Raw genomic sequence first — 22942 nt, 5'->3', positions numbered from 1 at the left:
GGTACGGGAGGGTGGTGTTGTGTGGTACGGAAGGGTTGTGTGGTATTTTACGGAGGGTGGTGTGACACGGGAGGGTGGTGTGGTACGGGTGGGTGATGTGGTGTGGTACGGAGGGTGATTTGGTGTGGTGGTGTAGCACGGCAGGGTGGTGCGGAGGTGTTGTACGGAGGGTGGTGCGGAGGTGTTGTACGGAGGGTGGTGCGGGGATGTTGTACGGAGGGTGGTGCGGGGCTGTTGTACGGAGGGTGGTGCGGGGATGTTGTACGGAGGGTGGTGCGGGGATGTTGTACGGAGGGTGGTGCGGAGGTGCTGTACGGAGGGTGGTGCGGAGGTGTTGTACGGAGGGTGGTGCGGGGCTGTTGTACGGTGGGTGGTGCGGTGATGTTGTACGGAGGGTGGTGCGGGGATGTTGTACGGAGGGTGGTGCGGAGGTGTTGTACGGAGGGTGGTGCGGAGGTGTTGTACGGAGGGTGGTGCGGAGGTGTTGTACGGAGGGTGGTGCGGGGATGTTGTACGGAGGGTGGTGCGGGGATGTTGTACGGAGGGTGGTGCGGGGATGTTGTACGGAGGGTGGTGCAGGATGTTGTACGGAGGGTGGTGCGGGGATGTTGTACGGAGGGTGGTGCGGAGGTGTTGTACGGAGGGTGGTGCGGGGATGTTGTACGGAGGGTGGTGCGGAGGTGTTGTACGGAGGGTGGTGCGGAGGTGTTGTACGGAGGGTGGTGCGGAGGTGTTGTACGGAGGGTGGTGCGGAGGTGTTGTACGGAGGGTGGTGCGGAGGTGTTGTACGGAGGGTGGTGCGGAGGTGTTGTACGGAGGGTGGTGCGGGGATGTTGTACGGAGGGTGGTGCGGAGGTGTTGTACGGAGGGTGGTGCGGAGGTGTTGTACGGAGGGTGGTGCGGGGATGTTGTACGGAGGGTGGTGCGGAGGTGTTGTACGGAGGGTGGTGCGGGGATGTTGTACGGAGGGTGGTGCGGAGGTGTTGTACGGAGGGTGGTGCGGAGGTGTTGTACGGAGGGTGGTGCGGAGGTGTTGTACGGAGGGTGGTGCGGAGGTGTTGTACGGAGGGTGGTGCGGGGTTGTTGTACGGAGGGTGGTGCGGAGGTGTTGTACGGAGGGTGGTGCGGGGATGTTGTACGGAGGGTGGTGCGGGGATGTTGTACGGAGGGTGGTGCGGTTGAGTTGTACGGAGGGTGGTGCGGTTGTGTTGTACGGAGGGTGGTGCGGTTGTGTTGTACGGAGGGTGGTGCGGTTGTGTTGTACGGAGGGTGGTGCGGTTGTGTTGTACGGAGGGTGGTGCGGAGGTGTTGTACGGAGGGTGGTGCGGTGGTGTTGTACGGAGGGTGGTGCGGAGGTGTTGTACGGAGGGTGGTGCGGGGATGTTGTACGGAGCGTGGTGCGGATGTGGTGTAAGGAGGCTGGTGCGGTGGTGTTGTACGGAGGGTGGTGCGGTTGTGTTGTACGGAGGGTGGTGCGGAGGTGTTGTACGGAGGGTGGTGCGGAGGTATTGTACGGAGGGTGGTGCGGAGGTGTTGTACGGAGGGTGGTGCGGAGGGTGTACGGAGGGTGGTGCGGTGGTGTTGTACGGAGGGTGGTGCGGTTGTGATGTACCGAGGGTGCGGAGGTTTTGTACGGAGGGTGGTGCGGAGGTGTTGTACGGAGGGTGGTGCGGTGGTGTTGTACGGAGGGTGGTGCGGTTGTGTTGTACGGAGGGTGGTGCGGTTGTGTTGTACGGAGGGTGGTGCGGAGGTGTTGTACGGAGGGTGGTGCGGAGGTATTGTACGGAGGGTGGTGCGGTGATGTTGTACGGAGGGTGGTGCGGTTGTGTTGTACGGAGGGTGGTGCGGAAGTGTTCTACGGAGGGTGGTGCGGTGGTGTTGTACGGAGGGTGGTGCGGTGATGTTGTACGGAGGGTGGTGCGGAGGTGTTGTACGGAGGGTGGTGCGGAGGTGTTGTACGGAGGGTGGTGCGGAGGTGTTGTACGGAGGGTGGTGCGGTGATGTTGTACGGAGGGTGGTGCGGAGGTGTTGTACGGAGGGTGGTGCGGTGATGTTGTACGGAGGGTGGTGCGGAGGTGTTGTACGGAGGGTGGTGCGGTGATGTTGTACGGAGGGTGGTGCGGTGATGTTGTACGGAGGGTGGTGCGGTGATGTTGTACGGAGGGTGGTGCGGAGGTGTTGTACGGAGGGTGGTGCGGAGGTGTTGTACGGAGGGTGGTGCGGGGATGTTGTACGGAGGGTGGTGGAGGTGTTGTACGGAGGGTGGTGCAGTGATGTTGTACGGAGGGTGGTGGAGGTGTTGTACGGAGGGTGGTGCAGTGATGTTGGACGGAGGGTGGTGCGGTTGTGTTGTACGGAGGGTGGTGCGGTTGTGTTGTACGGAGGGTGGTGCGGGGATGTTGTACGGAGGGTGGTGCGGTGATGTTGTACGGAGGGTGGTGCGGTTGTGTTGTACGGAGGGTGGTGCGGAGGTGTTGTACGGAGGGTGGTGCGGTTGTGTTGTACGGAGGGTGGTGCGGTTGTGTTGTACGGAGGGTGGTGCGGAGGTGTTGTACGGAGGGTGGTGCGGTGGTGTTGTACGGAGGGTGGTGCGGTGGTGTTGTACGGAGGGTGGTGCGGAAGTGTTGTACGGAGGGGGGTGCGGTGGTGTTGTACGGAGGGTGGTGCGGTGGTGTTGTACGGAGGGTGGTGCGGAAGTGTTGTACGGAGGGGGGTGCGGTGCTGTTGTACGGTGGGGGGTGCGGTGGTGTTGTACGGAGGGTGGTGCGGTGGTGTTGTACGGAGGGTGGTGCGGAAGTGTTGTACGGAGGGGGGTGCGGTGGTGTTGTACGGAGGGTGGTGCGGTGGTGTTGTACGGAGGGTGGTGCGGTGGTGTTGTACGGAGGGTGGTGCGGTGGTGTTGTACGGAGGGTGGTGCGGTGGTGTTGTACGGAGGGTGGTGCGGTGGTGTTGTACGGAGGGTGGTGCGGTGGTGTTGTACGGAGGGTGGTGCGGAAGTGTTCTACGGAGGGTGGTGCAGTGGTGTTGTACGGAGGGTGGTGCGGTGGTGTTGTACGGAGGGTGGTGCGGAAGTGTTCTACGGAGGGTGGTGCGGTGGTGTTGTACGGAGGGTGGTGCGGAAGTGTTCTACGGAGGGTGGTGCGGTGGTGTTGTACGGAGGGTGGTGCGGAGGTGTTGTACGGAGGGTGGCGCGGAGGTTTTGTACGAAGGGTGATGCGGTGATGTTGTACGGAGGGTGGTGCGGTGGTGTTGTACGGAGGGTGGTGCGGAAGTGTTCTACGGAGGGTGGTGCGGTGGTGTTGTACGGAGGGTGGTGCGGTGGTGTTGTATGGAGGGTGGTGCGGTGGTTTTGTACGGAGGGTGGTGCGGAAGTGTTCTACGGAGGGTGGTGCGGTGGTGTTGTACGGAGGGTGGTGCGGAAGTGTTCTACGGAGCAGGGCCGGATTAAGCTGGTGGGAGGCCTGGGGCCTACTCTGGTGGGAGGCCCCCTTTCCAACTCCCATTGCATACACCACAAACTATAGTCTAATTAATCTAATGGCCAAAATAGTGCAATACTAATTAGGTCGGTTTTATTTAGGAAACACTACAATGGGACTATTCTTCCGATTATCAATATCCATAAATTCAAAATAAAATACAACGGGACTATTCTTCCGATTATCAATATCCATAAATTCAAAATAAAATACAACGGGACTATTCTTCCGATTATCAATATCCATAAATTCAAAATAAAATACAATGGGACTATTCTTCCGATTATCAATATCCAAAAATTCAAAATAAAATACAACGGGACTATTCTTCCGATTATCAATATGCATAAATTCAAAATAAAATACAATGGGACTATTCTTCCGATTATCAATATGCATAAATTCAAAATAAAATACAACGGGACTATTCTTCCGATTATCAATATGCATAAATTCAAAATAAAATACAATGGGACTATTCTTCCGATTATCAATATGCATAAATTCAAAATAAAATACAACGGGACTATTCTTCCGATTATCAATATGCATAAATTCAAAATAAAATACAACGGGACTATTCTTCCGATTATCAATATGCATAAATTCAAAATAAAATAAGCACAAGTTATTCTTACTTTTTTTTTTTTACATACATACAATTCCAGTTACTCATATGAATATAATAATGTAACTATCACATAATATAATACCTCATTCTTTCATATGTAGTTACATGTTAAGTCAGGATTACTTTCTTGACACTTTTCTGGATTTTTTCATTGCAAATTCACTGATGATCTCGTTGGAGTCCAGTTCACACAAGATGTCTGACTCGAGGCTCATCATAGTCAGATTTACCAGACGTTTCTGTGTCATAGATGTCCGTAACCTGTTTTCAATTAACTTTAGCTTTGAGAAAGAGCGCTCCCCACTGCAGTTTGTCACCATTAGGACAAGGTATATTCGCAGAGCTATCTCTATGTTTGGGAAAGTGTCCTGCACACCCTTGTCCAATACAAGTCTATACAGGAAAAGCTCAGTGCTGACATCTGTTGGCTCCTCATCTGTGAATATATTAGCAAATGTGACAAACTGGCACAGTTCCTCCTTAAATGTTATATCCAAGTCATCTGGATATGATCTGATGAGTTGCTCTGCTGCGTCGCAAAGTTCATCTGAAGAAAGCCTTTGCAGATGTCTAAAAAAACTAAATTTACTTGATATCTGTTTGTATGCTTCCAGACGTTGACCGAGAGAAGATACAGTCGACAACACTAAAATAGTCGCCACTGCACTAATGTCGCCACGCTTCATATAATTATAATTTATACTAACTAAAACAGCACTTAAATAACTTACTTTTGAGAAACTGTGATATAATTTTTTTTTTTAATAAATGTAACAACGTGTAAGCTGTATGTGCATGTATTTAATTATTTTCATACTGTTATAATATCAACAATAAGCTATTATTACTACTATTTTTACTATATGGGCCCTGTTTTGCGCCTTCGTGTATATAGATATAGAGGACCATTCCGCCAACGACCTCATTTTTTTTAAGCCACGCAGAAGACATATGCAAATACAGTAATACTTGTCTTTGTATTTCTATATAATAATATTAATAATAAAAATGACAATAATATCAACAATAAACAATTACTACTACTATTATTATTACTAAAAATATGATAAATAGGGGACCAGTGAACCTTCCTAGCTGTATATAGATATAGAGGACCATTCCGCCAACGGCCTCAATTTCTTGGAAGCCACGCAGAAGACATATGCAAATACTTGTCTTTGTATTTCTATATATTAACATTAGTAATAAGAATGACAATATAATGAATGTTGAAATGTGTAGATGGCGCCACTATAAACCCGGGGATACAAAACCGCCTGCTTCCTGGACTGTCCAGGGAAGCAAAAAAAAATCAGGAAATATTTTATTTTTGTTGGTTTTAATGGTTTAATTAACATTAACATCACAGCTGGGCCAATTCTCTCTTATTGTCGTAAGAGAAAATGGACCATCCAAATTGCATGGATTACCATGGTAACAAAAGAAAGGAAAACGTGCAGGCACTTGACTACATGGTACTGACACTCGTTTAGTTATGATTACAATACTAACCTTATTAAATCAAAATGTATTGTTTAAATTGGTGGGAGGCCCTCTTGGTGGGTGGCCTGGGGCCCTTCTTGGCCCCAGATCCCTGCTACGGAGGGTGGTGCGGAGGTGTTGTACGGAGGGTGGTGCGGAGGTGTTGTACGGAGGGTGGCGCGGAGGTTTTGTACGAAGGGTGATGCGGTGATGTTGTACAGAGGGTGGTGTGGTGTGGTACGGGAGGGTGGTGTGGTGTAGTAGGTGAGGGTGGGGTGGGGTGGTGTGTTACAGAGGGTGGTGTGGTACGGAGGTTGGTCTGGTGTGGTACGGAGGGTGGTGTGGTGTGGTACGGGAGGGTGGTGTGGTGTTGAACGGGAGGGTGGTGTGGTGTTGAACGGGAGGGTGGTGTGGTGTGGTACGGGAGGGTGGTGTGGTGTGGTACGGGAGGGTGGTGTGGTGTGGTACGGGAGGGTGGTGTGGTGTGGTACGGGAGGGTGGTGTGGAGTAGTACGGGAGGGTGGTGTGGAGTAGTACGGGAGATTATTTATTTATTTATTTTTTTACAAGAAAGGAGGCAGCTCAAGGGCACAAAAAAACAATAATAAAAAAAAGCCCGCTAATCGCTGCTCCTAAAAAAAGAAGAGGTGGCCAAAAGCAAGGTCAGATTCGGGAGGAGAGGTGTCCTGATACCCTCCTCTTGAAAGAGTTCAAGTCGTAGGCAGGAGGAAATACATATGAAGGAAGATTGTTCCAGAGTTTACCAGCGTGAGGGATGAAAGAGTGAAGATGCTGGTTAACTCTTGCATAAGGGGTTTGGACAGTATAGGGATGAGCATGAGTAGAAAGTAGTGTGCAGCGGGGCCGCGGGAGGGGGGGAGGCATGCAGTTAGCAAGTTCAAAAGAGCAGTCAGCGTGGAAATATCGATAGAAGATAGAAAGAGAGGCAACATCGCGGCGGAATTTAAGAGGTAGAAGACTATCAGTAAGAGGAGGAGAGCTGATGAGACGAAGAGCCTTAGCCTCCACTCTGTCCAGAAGAGCTGTGTGGGTGGAGCCCCCCCACACGTGAGATGCATACTCCATACGAGGGCGGACAAGGCCCCTGTATATGGATAGCAACTGCGCGGGGGAGAAGAACTGGCGGAGACGATACAGAACGCCCAACCTCGAGCAAGCTGATTTAGCGAGAGAGGAGATGTGAAGTTTCCAGTTGAGATTTTGAGTTAAGGATAGACCGAGGATGTTTAGTATAGAAGAAGGTGACAGCTGAGTGTTGTCGAAGAATAGGGGATAGGTGTTTGGAAGAAGAGTTGATAGGTGGAGAAATTGAGTTTTTGAGGCATTGAAGGACACAAGGTTCCTTCTGCCCCAATCGGAAATGATAGCAAGGTCTGAGGTTAAACGTTCTGCAGCCTCCAGTCTGGAGTCATGTACTTCCTGTTGTGATGGTCTTCTATTGAAAGAAGTTGAGTAATGCAGAGTGGAGTCGTCGGCGTACGAGTGGACAGGACAGTTTGTTATGGAAAGAAGATCATTGATGAAAAACAGGAAGAGAGTGAGTGATAGGACAGAGCCCTGTGGAACGCCACTGCTGATAGGGTTAGGGGAAGAGCAGTGACCGTCTACCACCGCAGAGATAGAACGGCCGGAAAGGAAACTGGAGGTAAAGGAACAGAGAGAGGGATAGAATCCGAAAGAGGGCAGTTTAGAAAGCAAAGACTGGTGCCAGACTCTATCGAAGGCTTTCGATATGTCTAGCGCAACAGAGAAAGTTTCACCGAAACTGCTAAGAGAGGATGAACAAGAGTCAGTTAAGAGAGCAAGAAGATCACCAGTAGAACGCCCCTTTCGGAATCCATACTGGCGATCAGATAGAAGATCAGAAGTGGAAAGGTGCTTTTGAATCTTCCGGTTAAGGATTGATTCAAAAGCTTAAGATAGTCATGAAAGTAAAGCTATTGGGCGGTAGTTTGAGGGATTGGAGCGGTCACCCTTCTTAGGCACAGGCTGTACAAAGGCATGCTTTTAGCAGGAAGGAAAGATAGATGTTGATAGGCAGAGACGAAAGAGTTTGACCAGGCAGGGTGTCAGCACAGAAGCACAGTTTTTAAGAACAATTGGAGGCACTCCATCAGGTCCATAAGCCTTCTGAGAGTTGAAGCCAGAGAGGGCATAGAAAACATCATTAGGAAGAATCTTAATAACCGTCATAAAGGAGTCAGAGGGGGGATGAGTAGGAGAAATATGCCCAGAATCGTCCAAGGTGGAGTTCTTACAGAAAGTTTGAGCGAAGAGTTCAGCCTTAGAGACAGAAGAGACGGCAGTGCTGCCGTCAGGGTTAAGGAGAGAAGGGAAAGAGGAAGAAGTGAAATTGGAGGAGATATTTTTGGCTAGATGCCAGATGTCACGGGAAGAATTAGAAGAAGCAAGGTGTTGACATTTTCTATTTATAAAAGAAGTTTTGGTACATCGGAGAATAGATTTGGCACGATTCCGGGCTGAAATGTATAGATCAAAGTTAGTGGGAGTTCGAAGTCTCTGGAGCCTTTTGTGAGCTGCCTCTCTATCTTTAATAGCACGAGAACAAGCATGATTAAACCAAAGCTTTTTAGCATGAGGAGTAGAGAAAGTACGTGGAATGTATGCCTCCATTCCAGAGACAATCACCTCTGTGATGCGCAGAGCACACACAGAGGGGTCTCTCACCTGGAAGCAGTAATCATTCCACGGGAAATCGGAAAAATACATCCTCAGGTCGACCCACCGAGCTGAAGCAAAATGCCAGAAGCATCGCCTCCTCGGTGGGTCCAGAGGATGTACAGGAGCGATAGGACAGGATACAGAAATAAGGTTATGATCGGAGGAGCCCAACGGAGAGAACAGTTTGGCAGAGTAAGCAGAAGGATTAGAGGTAGGGAAGAGGTCTAGAATGTTGGGCCTGTCTCCAAGACAGTCGGGATTACGAGTAGGGTGCTGAACCAACTGCTCTAGGTTGTTGAGGAGAGCAAAGTTGAAGGCTTGTTCACCAGGCTGGTCAGTGAAAGAGGATGAAAGCCAAAGCTGGTGGTGAACATTGAAATCTCCCAAGATGGAGATTTCAGCGAAGGGAGAGTGGGTCAAGATGCGCTCCACTTTAGAGTTCAAATAGTCAAAAAGTTTTACATAGTTAGTAGAGTTAGGTGAGAGATAAACAGCACAGATGTATTTAGTAATAGAATGACAATGAAGTCTTAGCCAGATGGTGGAAAATTCAGAAGAGTCAAGGTCGTGGGCACTAGAGCAAGTGATGTCGTTGCGCACGTAGGCGCAACATCCAGCTTTGGATTGAAATTTAGGATAAAGATAGTAGGAGGGAACAGAGTAGAGATTGCTGTCAGTAGCCTCAGAAACCTGTGTTTCGGTGAGGAGGAGAAGGTAAGGTTTTGAGGAGGAGAGATGGTGTTCCACAGAATGAAAATTAGAACGGAGACCACGGATGTTGCAGAAATTGATAAGGAGGAGGTTCGAGGAGTTATCAGGACACCTCTCAAGTCGGCAGCCAGAAGGGGAGTCCTCACTGGGGGAATTTATGGTCCCCCCCCCTTGCGGGGACTCCGAGGCAGTTATTTTTCTCGCCATGTTGAAGTTTGAATTTTGGGAAAAGGTGTGTGTGTTGTGTGAATGTAGTGTGGTGTAGAAAGAAGAGGAACTGTCTTTAGAGAGCATGCTGAACTGCTCTCTGGTGTTAATGAGACAAAAGGGAAACGGTTAGTGAGGACATGGGAAGGGTCTTTGAAGGGCTTCAGCACCCTCCTCGCTTCCCATATATCCTCACCAGGAGTACCTCACGCCCGTTCGGTAGGTGTCTTCCTACCTACTCCTGGTTGTGTGGTACGGGAGGGTGGTGTGGTGTGGTACGGGAGGGTGGTGTGGTGTGGTACGGGAGGGTGGTGTTGTGTGGTACGGAAGGGTTGTGTGGTATTTTACGGAGGGTGGTGTGACACGGGAGGGTGGTGTGGTACGGGTGGGTGATGTGGTGTGGTACGGAGGGTGATGTGGTGTGGTGGTGTAGCACGGCAGGGTGGTGCGGAGGTGTTGTACGGAGGGTGGTGCGGAGGTGTTGTACGGAGGGTGGTGCGGAGGTGTTGGACGGAGGGTGGTGCGGGGATGTTGTACGGAGGGTGGTGCGGGGATGTTGTACGGAGGGTGGTGCGGGGATGTTGTACGGAGGGTGGTGCGGGGATGTTGTACGGAGGGTGGTGCGGAGGTGTTGTACGGAGGGTGGTGCGGGGATGTTGTACGGAGGGTGGTGCGGAGGTGTTGTACGGAGGGTGGTGCGGGGATGTTGTACGGAGGGTGGTGCGGTGATGTTGTACGGAGGGTGGTGCGGAGGTGTTGTACGGAGGGTGGTGCGGGGATGTTGTACGGAGGGTGGTGCGGTGATGTTGTACGGAGGGTGGTGCGGAGGTGTTGTACGGAGGGTGGTGCGGGGATGTTGTACGGAGGGTGGTGCGGGGATGTTGTACGGAGGGTGGTGCGGTGATGTTGTACGGAGGGTGGTGCGGGGATGTTGTACGGAGGGTGGTGCGGAGGTGTTGTACGGAGGGTGGTGCGGTGATGTTGTACGGAGGGTGGTGCGGTGATGTTGTACGGAGGGTGGTGCGGGGATGTTGTACGGAGGGTGGTGCGGAGGTGTTGTACGGAGGGTGGTGCGGGGATGTTGTACGGAGGGTGGTGCGGGGATGTTGTACGGAGGTGGTGCGGAGGTGTTGTACGGAGGGTGGTGCGGGGATGTTGTACGGAGGGTGGTGCGGAGGTGTTGTACGGAGGGTGGTGCGGTGATGTTGTACGGAGGGTGGTGCGGGGATGTTGTACGGAGGGTGGTGCGGAGGTGTTGTACGGAGGGTGGTGCGGTGATGTTGTACGGAGGGTGGTGCGGGGATGTTGTACGGAGGGTGGTGCGGGGATGTTGTACGGAGGGTGGTGCGGAGGTGTTGTACGGAGGGTGGTGCGGTGGTGTTGTACGGAGGGTGCAGTGATGTTGTACGGAGGGTGGTGGGATGTTGTACGGAGGGTGGTGCGGAGGTGTTGTACGGAGGGTGGTGCAGGATGTTGTACGGAGGGTGGTGTGGATGTTGTACGGAGGGTGGTGCGGAGGTGTTGTACGGAGGGTGGTGCAGTGATGTTGTACGGAGGGTGGTGCAGGGATGTTGTATGGAGGGTGGTGCGGTGATGTTGTACGGAGGGTGGTGCGGAGGTGTTGTACGGAGGGTGGTGCGGGGATGTTGTACGGAGGGTGGTGCGGGGATGTTGTACGGAGGGTGGTGCGGAGGTGTTGTACGGAGGGTGGTGCGGAGGTGTTGTACGGAGGGTGGTGCGGGCCTGTTGTACGGAGGGTGGTGCAGTGATGTTGTAGGGAGGGTGGTGCGGAGGTATTGTACGGAGGGTGGTGCGGAGGTGTTGTACGGAGGGTGGTGCGGTGATGTTGTACGGAGGGTGGTGCGGGGATGTTGTACGGAGGGTGGTGCGGGGATGTTGTACGGAGGGTGGTGCGGGGATGTTGTACGGAGGGTGGTGCGGGGATGTTGTACGGAGGGTGGTGCGGGGATGTTGTACGGAGGGTGGTGCGGAGGTGTTGTACGGAGGGTGGTGCGGAGGTGTTGTACGGTGTTGTTGTACGGAGGGTTGTGCGGGGCTGTTGTACGGAGGGTTGTGCGGTGGTGTTGTTCGGTGGGTGGTGCGGGGGTGTGGTACGGAGGGTGGTGCGGGGATGTTGTACGGAGGGTGGTGCAGGACGGAGGGTGGTGCGGAGGTATTGTACGGAGGGTGGTGCGGAGGTGTTGTACGGAGGGTGGTGCGGGGATGTTGTACGGAGGGTGGTGCGGAGGTGTTGTACGGAGGGTGGTGCGGTTGTGTTGTACGGAGGGTGGTGCGGTGGTGTTGTACGGAGGGTGGTGCGGTGGTGTTGTACGGAGGGTGGTGCGGTGATGTTGTACGGAGGGTGGTGCGGTGGTGTTGTACGGAGGGTGGTGCGGTGATGTTGTACGGAGGGTGGTGCGGTGATGTTGTACGGAGGGTGGTGCGGTGATGTTGTACGGAGGGTGGTGCGGTGATGTTGTACGGAGGGTGGTGCGGTGGTGTTGTACGGAGGGTGGTGCGGTGATGTTGTACGGAGGGTGGTGCGGTGCTGTTGTACGGAGGGTGGTGCGGTGGTGTTGTACGGAGGGTGGTGCGGTGATGTTGTACGGAGGGTGGTGCGGTGATGTTGTACGGAGGGTGGTGCGGTGATGTTGTACGGAGGGTGGTGCGGTTGTGTTGTACGGAGGGTGGTGCGGTGGTGTTGTACGGAGGGTGGTGCGTTGGTGTTGTACGGAGGGTGGTGCGGTGGTGTTGTACGGAGGGTGGTGCGGTGGTGTTGTACGGAGGGTGGTGCGGTGATGTTGTACGGAGGGGGGTGCCGAGCTGTTGTACGGAGGGTGGTGCGGTGATGTTGTACGGAGGGTGGTGCGGTTGTGTTGTACGGAGGGTGGTGCGGTGGTGTTGTACGGAGGGTGGTGCGGTGATGTTGTACGGAGGGTGGTGCGGTTGTGTTGTACGGAGGGTGGTGCGGTGGTGTTGTACGGAGGGTGGTGCGGTGGTGTTGTACGGAGGGTGGTGCGGAGGTGTTGTACGGAGGGTGGTGCGGTGATGTTGTACGGAGGGTGGTGCGGTTGTGTTGTACGGAGGGTGGTGCGGAGGTGTTGTACGGAGGGTGGTGCGGAGGTGTTGTACGGAGGGTGGTGCGGTGATGTTGTACGGAGGGTGGTGCGGTGATGTTGTACGGAGGGTGGTGCGGTTGTGTTGTACGGAGGGTGGTGCGGTGGTGTTGTACGGAGGGTGGTGCGGTGATGTTGTACGGAGGGTGGTGCGGTGATGTTGTACGGAGGGTGGTGCGGTTTTGTTGTACGGAGGGTGGTGCGGAGGTGTTGTACGGAGGGTGGTGCGGTGATGTTGTACGGAGGGTGGTGCGGTTGTGTTGTACGGAGGGTGGTGCGGTGGTGTTGTACGGAGGGTGGTGCGGTGGTGTTGTACGGAGGGTGGTGCGGTGGTGTTGTACGGAGGGTGGTGCGGTGATGTTGTACGGAGGGTGGTGCGGTGGTGTTGTACGGAGGGTGGTGCGGTAATGGTTTACGAAGGGTGGTGTGGTGATGTTCTACGGAGGGTGGTGCGTGATTCTGTACGGAGGGTGGTGCGTTGGTGTTGTACGGAGGGTGGTGCTTTGGTGTTGTACGGAGGGTGGTTTGGTGATGTTGTACGGAGGGTGGTTTGGTGATGTTGTACGGAGGGTGGTGCGGTGATGTACGGAGGATGGTGTAGAGAAGGACATACGTGTATTGCCTGTATTGTAGGTCCACAACACACGACGTGCAGTTATGTTTTAAGAATCCGCTTCCCGGTTCGTGTTTTGATTGGTTGAGGATGAACTGCCGAAGAGGGTACCCTGGTTGTCCAGGGAGGAAGACCTTTCAGACACGGTGACTGGCGCAAGCTAGGTCCCCAATAATCGCAGTCAACATCAAAAGCCATATGCTAGAGGCCCTGCTCGACACTGGTAGCGAAATGTCACTTATCAAAGAGAGTGTGGTGCAACAACTCAATCTCAAGGTAGTTACAGGAAAAACCATCCCGCAATTACAGGGTATCACAGGGAAGAAACTCAGAATCCTAGGGCAAACCACTACCTCCATCATAGGCGGTGACAACCAACCTTTAGAGGTACCCCTAGCCATCGTACCCGATAATTACTTAGAACCAGCCTTGTTGTTGGGCGTGAATGCCCTGGGAAGAGTAACAAGAAGAATTAACAAGAAAATTATCTGGAATAACGTCACCTACCCACTTAAATATCATGAACATCGCTACGGGAAGGTGACGCACATAAAGATCCAATCCATTGCCACCAACAACTCTTCCCCGGCCAAAGCTTTCGTGAGACTAAGAGCAAAATTAAAATTACCACCTTTCAGTACCGCTACGAGGGAAATCAAAGTGGATGAAGCACGTGGTACTACCCTGGTGGTTGACCCGGAACATAAGAACGTGCAAGGAGGGTTGGCTCTCATTACGGAGGTAACCGAGGAAAAAACCATCTTCCTCCCAATGATCAATAATAGTAAATTAGACCTAACACTACATCAAGGGGTATTCCTGGCACGTTATGAAATAATCAACAGTAACCTTGAAGAGTTTCCGGAGGCAAAATGCTTAAAAACCACGATCAGTGAGTCAATGGGGCCCGAAAATGACGCGGTCCCAGGGAAAATGTCCAGAGGAGACAAATTAAACACCATATTAAGCGAAAGAGATTGGACTCACTTAGATGAAGAGCAGAAACAGAAATTATTCCAAATAATACGGCGCCACGAGTTGCTATTTATGGTAGACAAAAATGAGTTAGGCTTGATAACAGCGCCCCCAGCCCACATTAATGTCGAGAATCCCGTACCATGCAGGGCCCCCATTTATAGATACCCAGAAAAAGCAAAGGAGCTAATAGCAGAGATTATAGAGGACCTAGCGCAGAGAGACATAATAGAACCATCTACCGCCGCCTGGTTGTCCCCAATAGTTCTGGTCAGTAAACCGTCCGGCGAGAAAAGAATGTGCCTAGATTACCGCAAGGTTAACACCCAGTTAGCTGTGGACATACACCCTCTTCCCAAACTCGAGGAACTAGCAGAGAGAGTGTCGGGACAACAATACTATGCCACCTTAGATATGAAAGATGCATACTATCAAGTGCTTTTAGATGAACCAAGCCGGGATTTAACCACATTTACTGAGGGGATTAATCTATACAGATTTAAAAGGTTACCCTTTGGCTTGTCTTGTTCCCCAGCTATTTTTAGTAGACAGTTACAAACCGCCCTTGCACCCCTCTTAAAGGCGGAATGGATAAAGACTTACTTAGACGACATGATCATAAGTGCACCTGACTTTAATACCCTTCTCAGTAGACTCCATGAGACCTTCGAGCACATGGGATGGGTAGGAATCAAGTTGAACCTATCAAAATGTAACATTGGGCAAAAGGAAGTCAAATTCTTAGGGCATGTAGTCTCTCGGGAAGGATATCGACCGGACCCTAAAAACATCGAAGCAGTTAAGAAAATGAAAGCCCCAACAACCGTTAAAGAAACCCGCCGATTTCTAGGAATGTGTTCGTTCTACCGACGACACATAGAGAACTTCTCTAAACTAGCCGCCCCCTTAACTAACTTAACCCAGAAGCGAGTACAATTTTCATGGTCGCCAGATTGTCAGCAAGCGTTCGAGACACTCAAGGGAAAATTAATAGCCGCCCCCATCCTAGGACGAGCAGATATGACAAAAAAATTCATCTTAGAAACCGATGCCAGCCTCACTCATGTGGGTGCTGTGTTAATGCAGAGGAATGATAATAATCTGCCCAGAGTCATCGGGTATTTCTCGAAAAAGCTTCGTCCGGCAGAAATAAGATATTCCACCACCGACAGGGAAGCTTTAGCTATAGTATTGGCTTGTCGCCAATTTCACCATTTCCTGTGGGGCACGAAAGTATTTGTGCGGACAGATCACCAACCGCTAGTCTCCATCTTTAGGCAAAAAACTAAATCACCCCGCATGAATCTGATTTTAGAAAAGAGGGATTACCATTTTTCAATTGATTACAAATCAGGGAAAAAGAACGTGGTGGCTGACCAATTAAGTCGCCCAGTAAGACCCATAAGACCTTGGGGCGGCCAAAGTGAGTTATTTCTGGGGAAAACAAGAGAAGAGTTTAGCCAGCTGCAAATGCAGGAACCAAGGTGGAGGGAGATGAGACAGTATTTAGAGGGAGGATGTATCCCACGCTCAAAATACCCTAGGGCAACCCTCGCACAATTTAACATCGAGGATGAAATATTATACTCCACCCGCAGGAAGAAAGACAACACCATATTGTACACCCTGGTAATACCAAATGAATTAAGGCGGCAAGCTCTAAGTTTTGCACATGAGAGAGAGTCGGGTCATTTAGGTTTTCTCAAATCTGCCCTCAAGGCAGAAGACTATTTTTACTGGCCCAACTTGAGAGCAGATATGAGAAAACATATTAAAGAATGTATAACTTGTCAGCAACTCAAAACTGCTAGGGGCCTTCAAATGCAATGGCAAGAGCTTCCACCATGTAATAAACCCCATGAGAGAATTAGTATGGACATCACAGATATGCACACGAGCAACAGCGGACACCGATATGTCCTGACGCTTATAGATCACTACTCTAGGTATGTAAAATTTATAAAGATGAGATCAAGGTTAGCGGAGGAGGTAGTGAAGGGTTTGCAAACGTACATGGGAGATTTTGGGGCACCGAAAGTGCCCTTAACGGACAATGCGCGCGAGTTCCACGCAACCATTGTCAAAGACCTATGTACCAGAATGGGCACCCAGTTGGTGATCAGCACTCCTTACCATCCCCAAGGCAACTCTATCTCAGAACGGATGCACAGAACAATGAAATCAGTCCTAGCTACGTTGTGCCGAGGACACCCACACCGGTGGCCAAACTATCTCGGACAGTGCCAGACAGTCTTAAACGCGGCAGTGCACGAAACCACTGGGGAGCAACCGTTCTACCTAATGTTCTCTCGTTACGCGCCACGGAGTGTAAGTGCGCCCTTACCACAAGACGATGATGACGCGGACATAAAAATCGCGCATGAGGTGGTTAAAGAAACTAATAGGGAGAGAGCACAAAAGTGGCGAGACAAGGCTAATCGAGGGAGAACTAATCAGAGGGTAGAACTTAACAGTTTGGTCTGGGTGAAAAAGGAACAAGGTGAGTCCTCGGTACAGTGGAAGTTGGGAGTGAAGTGGTTAGGTCCGTACAAAGTTAAAAAAATACTTAGGGATGGAAGTGCATATGTGCTAGAGAATGTTTTCAATGGAACACAAATACAACGTGCGGCCAAAAAAATCAAACCATACATAGGGAAAGAACAAATCCTCATCGAACAGGAGGAAGTACTTGTACCACCGGTGGACGATAGTGATGAGGACGAAGTTGAACAACGTCCCACGAGGGAAAGAAGGCCGCCCCGAAGGCTAATAGAGGAAGTTTAGGTAGGCTCCTGGGACAGAGTTATGCGGTGCAGGACAGTAATGAACCCTCTTTGTTGCAGTGCAGAGCGGCACTGGGAAATCTCTCCCGCATCCAGGGTCAGCGAAACCCGAGGAAGCATGGGGACCCAGAAGAACCTCGTCAACCCCACCAGGAATATCTGGGACGACCTGGGCTCCCTGCAGAAGGTGTGGAGAAGGGACTGGAAAGGCCCTGCCACGCAACCCCGGATGCCAGGAGGAGGTGGGAGGTACACACCTGACACCCTACCAGGATGCCGGGTCCTGATGAGACCCCAAGGCACTCGTGCCTATATCATGGAATAATGTAGTATTATATGGTTGGCCGCGATTGAATTTTTTTTTTTGTGACCCTTAAATAATCTAGGAATATTTTTTTTTTTTAATGTTTAGTAGGATGTTTTATATATGATGTAACTAAATGTTTTATATGGGGTAAGTAATAATGTGATTGTTTTTAGACATGTTACCCATGGGTTCAAGACTTTGAGAAAGGGGATTTCAATCTCAGAAAGGAGGGAGCCGTGTAACGGTCCGAATGTGAGTGAGCGAGAAGGTATGCAAGTCAGTGAGTAACAGAGTGAGTAAGTGTAAGCCAGTGCGTGAATGAACGAGAGAATGTGAGTAAGTCAGTGAGCAACAGAGTAAGTGGGAGCGAGTGCGTGAATGAACGAGAGAATGTGAGTAAGTCAGTGAGTAACAGAGTGAGTAAGTGTGAGCGAGTGCGTGAATGAACGAGAGAATGTGAGTAAGTCAGCGAGTGACAGAGTGACAGAGTGAGTAAGTGTGAGCGAGTGGGAGCGTGAATGAGTGAGGGAGTGAATGGGTGGCTAAGGAATGTAAGTGCGTAAAAGGTTATGAGAAGATAACACGGCGAGCGAATGAGCGAATATATGAACGAGAGTTACTGAAATCCCTCATCTCAAAGCCTCGAACCCCCCCCAAGAAACCAATAACTAGTTAGTTAGATAGGTAGGGTTTGATTGTAAAAGAATGTACCGGAAGGGAGAGAGAGTCAGTAATGCGGGGTTAAAGATCACGTGATGGAGTGAGGAGCTGATGAGTAAGCGAGGAGGAAGAGGGGCAGAAGTTTGGGAGACGTGAGGAGACGAGCACCGCGGACAGCAGACAGAGAAATTTGGTAGACAGAGAGAGCGGACAGAGAAGGCAGCGAGATATCACGAAGAGCAGCAGGCAAGCGAGGAGGGCTGCCAGGGAAGAAGTGGAGTTGAGTGAGAGAGGTGTCCATCTCCCCACTCAACCCCCCGACCCACACACCACCCACGGCCTGCTGTGTGAGGCGGGCTAGTCAGGAGACGAGCAGCAGGAAGCAAGAAAGGCAGCGAGTTGGAGTTGAGTGAGAGAAGTGTCCATCTCTCCACTCAGCCCCCCGAAAACCACCACAATCCAACAAGTAGCGGGAAGAGGTCGGGCCCCCAAAACACTGCCCCAAGCTGCTCCCTACATCACGACGAGCGCCCGCCTCTCCACACCAAGCGGCGCCCGCCTCTCCACACCAACCGGCGCCCGTCTGTCCATCACCAGGACCACCAATTCCCATCGTGGACGTCCCCTGCCGAGCCCGACGCTCACGCCAGCTCCTCTCCTCCTCCAGCAACCAGAGCTAAGCATTATGAGTACTCCCCCAAATCTCCCTTGTGCCGGTAGCTAGTTAGATTAGAGGCATACAGCCTGTCAGTCATTCATTTTTAGTACTCCGCTAACCTTTGAAAAATGAAACCAAATACATATTTATATACAACCTTACTGTGAGTGTCATCATTAGGAGCCTGTCGTCCCGCTCATTTGAGATTACTGAACCCTTACACACGCCCCCCATAGTACATTACCACCATCCAGTTTCTTAATATTGTCTCACACGTGGCTCACACGGAAATCCTCCCACCTTCCAGAATTAATCCCACAACAAGTAACGCCCTCCTGGTCACCAACCTCGGAACGAGTGTTCACTTGTCCTGAGGCCTTACCATCCGGGACCAGCGCTCGGGAATATAGACGACTAACGCAACCATAGTGGTCGTCAAAAAGGGATCTAGCGACACCCATAAACAAGAAGACAATAGAGATATAAAGAGAACGCTACAATATCATAAGTGAAATTTACCAACAAGACACCACCATCATGTACCTGAACAACAAAATCATGACCCAACTGAATGTGACAAGTGGCATCAGGCAGGGCTGCAATGGCTCAACATATCTGTTTCTACTCTCAACATACCTCATCATTTTACATCTAAACCAAGCACAAAGTGGCTAAACCCTCACAGACTCAGCATCCACCTGTGGCTTAGAAATAAACGAGAAAAGTTTTGTTATGAACTACAACAGCAAGACAGATCAAGACAACATAAATGGCATCAAGATCACTAATGAAATAAAGTACCTTGGCATCAACATCACCAACAAAAGAAGATGCTTCAAAAACTTTAAAAACACAAAACTGAATGAAGCCAGAAACCTCAGTAACATAGCAGCAGCAGTAGTGGCCAGAAGCACAAACAGACTTCTCATTGGCAAAACGTACTGGAAACAAGTTGCAATACCCAAATTTCTATACTGCCAAGGGATCATCCCCTACACCAACAGTGACCTAGAAGCCCTACAGAGAGCAGAAAACAAGACATACAGAATACTACTGAGAGCCCCAACCTACACACCCAACAGCTCCCTAAAAGGAGAAATAGGATCAACATCAATGAAGAACAGGGATGTAAAGGCTAAATTACTATATGTGAAGCACGTCATGGACCACCCAAACAATGACCTTCTAAGACATTGCCTCCTACATAAAATAGAAACTAGCAAAGACAAGTGGACAAAAACAGTGCTCAAGTACCTCCATGAATATAACATCAATATATCCAGCCTCAGCAACACGACACAACAGAAGATAGTAACACCCATAAAAGAAAAAGATACCCAAGAATGGAAAAATGAATTACTTACTGTATCACAACAATATGGAGGAGAAGAAAAAAGAAAAGTGAACAAAACTAAAAGACAACAACGCCAATCAACAATCAAGACTCAAAAATAAGACATAAGCCGTTACAAAGGCAATCCCACGCCTACTACTGGACTGGACTGGACTGGACCTCTTGCACGCCACATGCTCTCCAGGAACTCTTTCACTGCCTCAATCACTCGTCCACTCGTCTCTCCACTGAGCAGCACCATCCACCCCCTTACCGTTCACTCCACGCCCCATCTCACTCAGAAACACCTGCATCATCTTCGTTCTCTCCCTGTCATACTTCTTACATTCCAGCAGGCGGCGGTGGCCGAGCTGGTAGCGTACTGGGCCCACATTCATCGCGTGATGGACGACGCGGGTTCGAATCCACACGCTACCACTCGGATTTTTCGGTAACCGCCGAGTGGCTTAAAACTACCCACATGCTGTCCTGAAGACCACCCATCAACCCGGACTCTAGAGGAAGCCGTCCAAGCGAATCAAGAACGAGTTCCGGGGGGCAGCATGAGCCAATGCAAGATGGCGCCACTATATACACTCGCCTGCGCCAGAACGGGCTGGGCCGACCATCGGGCCCCACCTGGAAGAAACCTTGGGCCGACCATCAGGCCCCACCTGGAAGAAACCTTGGGCCGACCATCAGGCCCCACCAGGAAGATGCCTACCGGCGCAACAGGCAACGACGTAAAAAAAAACAAAAAAAAAAAACATGTCTCGTCCAGACCCCTGTCACACATCTGGCACACTTTTCTGCGGGACTCAGACCATCTATAGTTGCCCTCCTCTAGTGTAAAGAAAGTATCCACGTCTATAGTGAATCCACGAGGAAATGTCGGATTGGGGGGTTTCTGCGGGGGTCTCTCCTCCCGTACCACGCTGCCACATCTCTTGTCTCCAATTGTGGGATTAGAGTCAAGGTGTTAAGTGGACCACCATTACCTCCTCCTCCTCTCTCTCTCTCTCTCTCTCTCTCTCTCTCTCTCTCTCTCTCTCTCTTCTCTTCTCTTCTCTTCTCTTCTCTTCTCTCTCTTCTTCGGGGACGAGAATACAGGCTGTCTTGGTGACCTGTTCGTCATGCACTCATGATCCAGTTTGGCGCAGACTCTTTCAATAGTTCTTTCACTAACATTAGTGGCTCTTGCTGTTCTTGCAGTTACTCTTGTGAGTGGTATGATAAATCCTCTGTTGTTTTTTCGTCTAAAAAGTAATTGTTTACATTGTTAATGAGTTCTTTCTCGCGGCTGTGCAGTCAACGACGTGGAGAGGCAGGGAGAGGGAGGGAGGGGAGAGGCAGAGGCGGGAGCGGGCCACCCATGGGCCCACATGCTGACCCTTCCATGACCTTGAGAGAAGTGACCTGGGCTCTGGATGTGTAGAATGACAACGTTGGAATACAACACTGTCAAGTGTCGTGGTATTTATACAAAATATTTATTATTATCTTAAAAACGAAACAATCTTAACGCTATATGACCTTATTGGATTATCCAATTATTTAATTAAATTCATTTAAAGGTAGTAAATAGCTGACATATGAGAGGAAGCGAGGAGTGTTGAGAGTGTGTGGCAAGGTGCGGTGCGGGGCTGACCCGCACCTCTCACCCCCCAATCCGCCAGCTCCTCCTGGATTGACAATCTAAAAACATTTTATATAGCTCTATCATATCCCCCCTTAGACATCTCCTCTCAAATGAAAACATATTTAGCCTCTTGTTCACTTTATTTTTTTCCTATGTACTCACCCTACAAATTAGATCCCTGTCCTAAGCAATGTAGAGTAAATAAATATATATTTTTTGCTTAAATTTGCTTAATATTGTTTATAGAGCTTTTTTATCCTGGGGGAATAATGAAAGCACCGCCCTGATTTTCTTTCTCTTTTCTTTTATGCACATCCTTAGGCCCCCCAGTGATCAGAGGCCCTGTGCAATGATTGTAGTGAGCACATAGGAAGGGCTGGCCTTGATTAACCCGGTAGCAGTGACGGGCCAAATTTGTGGCTTTACCGTGTAGTAGCGACGGGATAAATTTGTGGCTTTACCGTGTAGTAGCGACGGGCCAAATTTGTGGCTTTACCGTGTAGTAGCGACGGGCCAAATTTGTGCCATGACATAAAACCCCCAAAATAGATGATACATAAACTGATCACAAATGCTTTGATTTATATTATGAAATCATTTGTGTGAGGGGTGATTTTTTCTCATTTTTCTCGCTTAGAGGGACCATTAACCCCTTGACTACGGATTTCCTGCAGTCAGAACTCACTAAGCTACAGGAATGGAACAAAACGTGTCTGCTACAATTCACTGAAGAGAAATGTAAAATCCTGCACCTTGGAAGGGTATCCAGCACACCAATACCACATGGGAAACACTCCACTATCCACCACAGAGGCAGAGAAAGACATGGCGTATAGTTACCAGACTACATGCAGTGAAAGCCAAATCCGTGCCAATCGCAGCGGACGGGTTAAGAAACTTGATCCCCGCTGCTACCACCGGGTTAAACCAATACACAGGTGCAGGACAGGGACAGGTGTAAATGGGAAGATGAATTTACTACTGTAAATTCGCATGCCTGACTGTGTAGTAGCCATCGGCTAGCAGAGTCTGGCAGCTGCAGATCAGGTGGAAAGTGTGAGCCACCTTATTTGCATGATGAAGTGTGCAATTACCTACACTGGACCATCTGCAACAGCCTGAACATCAACTGCTCTAGCAAAGTGTGGGAACATCAGCCTGAGAAAATCACCGGAAATGAGACGCACACCATCTACTATGACCAGGTAATTCCAACAGCTACCTACCTAGATAATGCTGCAGTGAAACCGGACCTGGTTGTGTGGAACAGGAAAGAAAAAGTGGCTATGATAGTTGAGGTCAGTGTCCCACATGACAGCGGGCTAAACAGAGCTGAAAGGGAGAAGGTCACCATTGTAGTTTTGTAGTTTACCGGGCCCGAGCTAGTCTCTAATAGTCCCTTCTCCATATCTACATTCATCCTGCCTTTCCATCATTTGTTGGACACTTCGCCTCCACCACCTCTTCACGCAAGCTGTTCCATGTGTTAATGAGATAGTATGGGGGCAGACTATGTGATAAATGAGGTAACCTACACCCCTTGTATGCCAGTAAATGTGATAAATGAGGTAACCTACACCCCTTGTATGTCGGTAATTATACCTGTCTATGTAGTGCCTGTAGGCAAAGTGGTCTGTGACAAATG

Source organism: Eriocheir sinensis, chromosome 68 (assembly GCF_024679095.1).
Source record: "Eriocheir sinensis breed Jianghai 21 chromosome 68, ASM2467909v1, whole genome shotgun sequence".
Classification (NCBI taxonomy): domain Eukaryota; kingdom Metazoa; phylum Arthropoda; class Malacostraca; order Decapoda; family Varunidae; genus Eriocheir; species Eriocheir sinensis.
This window is presented reverse-complemented; position numbering follows the sequence as displayed.